Source organism: Suncus etruscus, chromosome 15, assembly GCF_024139225.1.
Source record: "Suncus etruscus isolate mSunEtr1 chromosome 15, mSunEtr1.pri.cur, whole genome shotgun sequence".
Classification (NCBI taxonomy): domain Eukaryota; kingdom Metazoa; phylum Chordata; class Mammalia; order Eulipotyphla; family Soricidae; genus Suncus; species Suncus etruscus.
Genome location: NC_064862.1, coordinates 33,368,474 through 33,374,344, shown reverse-complemented (window position 1 = coordinate 33,374,344; position 5,871 = coordinate 33,368,474).

Below are 5,871 nucleotides of genomic sequence, written 5' to 3'. Positions count from 1 at the left end.
ATGTTATTTAATTAAAAAATAATTATGGGCTGGAGGCATTTTATAAGAAGTAAGGTGCTTGGGCCCGGAGAGATAGCACAGCGGCGTTTGCCTTGCAAGCAGCCGATCCAGGATCAAAGGTGGTTGGTTCGAATCCCGGTGTCCCATATGGTCCCCCGTGCCTGCCAGGAGCTATTTCTGAGCAGACAGCCAGGAATAACCCCTGAGCAGCGCCGGGTGTGACCCAAAAAAAAAAAAAAAAGTAAAAAAAAAAGAAGTAAGGTGCTTGTCATTATTATGCATCCAACCTGGGCTCAATCCTTGGTACCCAAGCACCGCAAGGAATCATCCCTGAACTCAGAGTTGAGAATAAGCCCCAAGTGCTGTCAGCTGTGGCCCTAAAGCCAAATCAACAAAAACCATAAATAAAAATAATTCTGCTTCTTTGGATCTTGAGTTGGAGTCTGGTGGAATGGCCCAAGAAGATTTCTGATCCTTGGTACCACAGTCCCTTGAGCACTGCCATGAGTGACCCCTGAGCAACAAAGCAGGAGCAGCCCCTGATTACCACCTGATGTCATCCCCAATAACCTTTTGTCCAGGCCCAACACAGCCTGGTTGGAGCAGACACCACACTGAGGGGGTGGTGCTACTGGAGGACCGGATCCCCCTTCACTGGGCCCTCACAGCCTCCTTTTTTGGGGGAAGGGAACATCTGGAGGTGTTCAGGGATTATTCCTGGCTTTGTGTTCAGAAATCACTCCTGGTAAGCTCAGGGGGACCATATGTGTTGCTGGGAATCGAGCCCGGGTCTGTCCCAGGTTGGCCACATGCAAGACAAACGTCCTACCACTGTACTGCCACTCCGGCCCCTCAGCCTCCTTTCTAAAGTGACTGCCATCAACCAGGGTCTAGAAGCTAAAGGCTTCTCTCCTCCTGAGCCCTCCTCTCTCTGCCTTTGAGATCATTCTTGGGCTCAGGTAAGTCTGGGGGCAGGGACGGAAGTTGGAAGGGTCTGGCTTTCAGTCCCATGTGTGCCAGGAAGAGCATTAACCGCCACCTCAGCCTGCATCGTTCCAGCAGATTCTGGCATTAAGCCCAGCTGGAGGGAAGAAAATCAACTCCATGTCTCAGGGGGGAAACTGAGGCAGGATAAAGGCTGAGGGAAGCAGGAAAGCTCCAGTCCAGCCCACTGGACTCACTGAAGACAGTCTAGCTCTGTCTTCATCACAGAGTTGCTTTACCATAAGCAACACTATTCAAGAATCCCTTCCCTCGGCTCTTTTCAACATGGACCTTCTCCTGTCCTGTCCCATTTCCCTGCCACCTTTGTGCAGGGTACCCTAGGGCTCAGGGGGTACCTCGGGGGACAGGGACTAGTAGGTACATTTAGGACCTTTGGGTTCTGTCCCACCCCTGCCCCCTCCACCTCTTGGCCAGAGTTGCCCGTCTATTTTATAAATTCCATGATTCATCAAGTGACTGAAAACTTGCCCGGACAATGAATATCTTATTCACCTCCAGACCTTGTCCCTGGTTAATTCTTGGAACAATATTGTTCCGACTAAGGAAGTTAGACAAGAACCTCCTCTCCCCACCCCTATCCCCTCACTCCTGCACCAGGCCCTCCTTCTTCCTCACAACTTGGACAGGCCTGTGGTCAGTGATCCTGGAGTGACCTTGAACTGTGCAAGGTCAGAGCAATTGACCTCCCTCTGTTTGAATCTCCTCCTCTGTTCATGGATTCAGTTATTGCCTATTTAAGATCCTTCCACTTCTTTCTTTCCCTTAAATGTCTGGCTTGAGAGGTTGTTGGGAACTGTCCCTGGTCCTGAATGTGATTGTGGTGGTGGTGGAAGAGGAGGAGGAAGAGAGGAGGAGGAAGAGGAGGTGGAGAAGGAAGAGGAGGAGGAGGAGAAAGATGAGGAGGAGGAGGAGGAAGAGGAGGAGGAGAAAGATGAGAAGGAAGAAGAAAATCTCAGGCCAGGGAGAAAGAAGAGCTTGTAGGCTGAGGGTGGGGAACATGCCAGCCTTGTTTTAATTTAGTTTGGTTTTGGGGCCACACCTGATGGTGCTCAGGGCTTACTCCTGTCAGGCTTAGGACGAGATGTGGTGCCCAGGGATGGAATCAGGGCCCGCCACGCTAAATGCAAGTGCGCTGGTTTTGAGAGGAAGGCTGTAGTTTCCAAAGGCAGGATGGAGCCTCTGCTTCTTTCCCTGACATTAGGTGGACAGAGACACTCAATCATGAGAGTGTCACTCTGTGGCTCCTGTACTCCAAGCCAAGAATTAGGGGTCAAGGTGTGTGGTGATCTGATCTCTCTTGGGAAGGTCCCATGAGGCTCTTTGCGGCACCCTGGGGAGTGAAGTGCGATGGCGACAGCACCTTCCCCAGCTGGAGGAGTGACAGACATAATTCACACCCTGCGATCCTGCCATCTGCTCCCTAGTGGCAGGCAAAGGAGAGCAGAGGGCTGCAATGCCTCATTCACTCATCCATTCTTTCATTCATTCATTTGGCAGGTAATCATTTACCCCATCCCTACCAGCTTCCCAACCAAGACCAGCTCTGCTCCAGACACCGGGAGTTGTGGGGTGTAGACAGATCCAGACCTAGTCCTTCTATGCCAAGGATGGTCCCTTCACACCAGAGAACACTTGTCCACCCTGGCTCCTCCTCCTGGAGCTTTCGGCTCACAGGAAGAGACACTGAGTTGCACACACCGAGCACTTTCAGCTCAGGAGCTGGGCTCGCAGCCGTGTCCCTGTTCACCGGAGTGAACAGAGCCCCCGAGAGGCAGCACGGGCACCACCTGGCCAGTGCCGGGCTCAGAGCTTTGCTTCCCCCGTGCAAGGGCCAGAAGCTTTTCAAGTGCTGCTGTCATGTCCTTCCTCTGTAATAACTGTCCCTGTCCCCTGTGACTGCCCTTCAGCCGACGCAGTCGGCTGCAGCCTGTCCCTCTCCAGCCCCCCTGGCCTTTGCAAGCTCTTGGATGGCTCAAAGCAGTGTTGCTCCAGCCTCTAAGTCCCACCTGGCTTGCTCACAGACCACCAGGTCTAATCCACGACCCCCTTCCTGTCCCTTGACCTCCTCTTGCTCCAGGACACAGCAGCAGAGAATTGCGGAGGTGGACGATTGTTCCCCAAGGAGGCAGCATTCCTGCGTCTCCATCGGCCCAGAGCCCAGCAGTTGCAACTGTTCCCTTGCCCCAGTGCCTACCTCAGCTTCCGAGCCTCAGCTTGTCTCACCAGCTATATGACCCAACCCCACTCCTTCAGTAGCCTGGGGGGGGTTCTCATGCAGGAAGAGTAGGGGAGGCCACACAGCTTCTTTGGAGGTTTGGGATGCAGAGGTGACGTGTGGCCTAGGTTTTAGGATGCAGAGGTGACATGTGGCAGAGGCATCTGGCTGACAGAGAAGAAGGGGCACTGGGGAAGCCCGGGGACCATAGCCTGGTGCAGGGGAGAGAACCTGAGTCAGCAGAAGTTCAGGGGAGTATTTAGGATCACCTAGGAAGTGGCATACTTGCCTCTTGGGCTTGCAGTCCTGAGGGGCTTTTATTCCAAGGCCTGTGGGAAGCTGCCCTGGGGAGCCATCTATCTGCAGGGTTCAGCCCCATCTTATGTTCACAAATTAAGATTGAGATCTGTGGAGGACCCAGGCCCTAAGGGATCCCAGGTTCTGGCTCTACACAGACACTCAGGCCCACTTGATGCCTTTGCAACCTCGGGCCGGGCAACTGTTGAAAAGTGCCCAGCTGGGACCAGGTGCCAGCAGGACTCCCACCAGCTCCCCACCAGCTTCTGACTTAGCACTGCGGGCCTGTGACAGTACCGCCTGGCCAGCCCCACGAGAGGACTGAATTGCTGCGGCCCCTCTCAATCAATACGCAGCGGCTATAATTATTAATTCATATTTCTCCAGGGGGATTTTCATGCTAATGCGAAACTCTCAAGAGGGGAGTGCAGCACCTCTTGGTTCCCTCCCTCTAGCCTCAGCGCTGCCCAGAAGAGGCAATGCTACCCTTTCTTCCTGGGGGTTAGTCAAGCCACCCACCACCAGGCTCAGGGAAGCTGGGAAAGGAGTGTGCTTTAGCTCAGAGTACTAGCTTTGGCTATCCTAGGAAAGCTGGATAGCTCAGCACACAGCTGCCACTTGGGAACATTAGACTGAAAGGAGGGCTTCCTGGAGGTGGTTTTTCTGGAGCTTCTGGCTCCTGGCCCAGCTGGCATCCTCTAGCAGTCTAGCTCCTAGAGGCTGGGGAGACAGAACAAGAGCTGAGGTATTTCCTTAACTCCTCTGCTGATCGGGGAGCTCCTGGTAGGTCTCTCTAGAGCAGTGCCTCTTTTCAAGCTGGGGCCCAGCTTGGTGGAGTCAGAGTGAGATTTTCTCCCTGAAGTCCCTCTCCCAGGGCCCCAAGATAGGGTTGAGATTAATCAGCAACAAAAGCAGACACGAGGCAAAAAAAAAAAAAATGTAATCAGCAGTGCTGGGCAATCATCTGCTCTGCTGGGGCCATGGACTGATTGGCCCAAAGCGGACGAGAAGTGGTTCCAACAGGCCCTTAGAGGCAGAGCTGAAGGCTGGGGCCACAGTGAGGCCAGAGGGTCACTGTTCCCGTAAGTAAGTGTGCCCGACTGGGCCCACACTGCACTTCTCTCCCAGCACAAGGGCCTGCACAGATCCTCGTCTCCTGCTCGTGGCCTCAGTGCACACGGGTCCCCACGCGGCCCATCCTGCCCATCTGCACACACAGCCACACATACGCTGCACAAAGCTCCCAGGAACGAACACTTGCTCCCCAACCACCACGCACATACTTTGGGGCCTCGCAAAGGTCTAACCTGCAACTGGTGAGCACAGCAGTCCCCCGAAGGCTCCCTCTGTGCTCTTCACGATTTTGGGGTTGAAGAGACTCATTTTGGGGAGTTCCACTGTAAGCAGAGAGCTAGAGGCCAGGGTTTGGGGGTGGAAGCCAGGCTGCCGGGCAAAGTCAGTCGCAGAAAAAAAAAAAGAAAAGAGAATCAGCTCAGACCTGTGCCCAGCGCCGGCGGCCTGCACGGGTGCCCCATTGCATGACCTTGCACAGTGCCCTTCTCTCCTAGCCTCAGTTTCCCCGCCTGCCTGGGAGCCCTTCTAGTGTTCTTGTTCTTCTCGGAAAGGACCCAGACTCTTGTCATCGCCCTCGCTTTGCTTTGCTTTGCTTTGCTTTGCCTTGTCTTGTCTCAGGCCAGGTCTCAGGTTCTCAGTGCGTGTGCCTAGCTCCTGCGGGACTGGTGGGGGGTACTAGGCGCAGGCCAAGGGGGACAGGAGAGGAAGGAAGGAAGGAAGGAAGGAAGGAAGGAAGGAAGGAAGGAAGGAAGGAAGGAAGGAAGGAAGGAAGGAAGGAAGGAAGGAAGGAAGGAAGGAAGGAAGGGGGGGTCCTACCTCCACCCCCGCTAGATCGGGGTGGTGTTGCGGACTTGGTGGTGGGGAGGAGGAGGGGAGGCGAGGCGAGTCATCTCCTACCAGGGCCGGGGGGACAAGCACAGGGGACCCCGGGGTGGGGTGCAGGGCACGGGGAGAGGGAGCCCGAGGCGGGCGCGGGGTTGGGCCAGCGTTTGGGGGGGAAGGAGAGAGAGAGAGAGAGAGAGGGAGAGAGGGAGCGAGGGAGCGCAGAGGGGCGGGCGGGAGGACGGGGGAGGCGGGGAGCGCAGCCGGCGCGGCTCAGAGCGAGCGATTGAGCGAGCCGGGGAGGCGAGAGCCGGAGCGCCGGGCAGCGGGCCGGGCGGGCAGGCGGGCAGGCGGGCGGGCGGCGAGGGGCGCACGGCGCGGGGCCGGCCAGCGAGCGAGCGAGCGAGCGAGGCGAGGCCCGCGCGGGGGTCCCGGCCCGGTGGGCTGGGCTGGGCTGG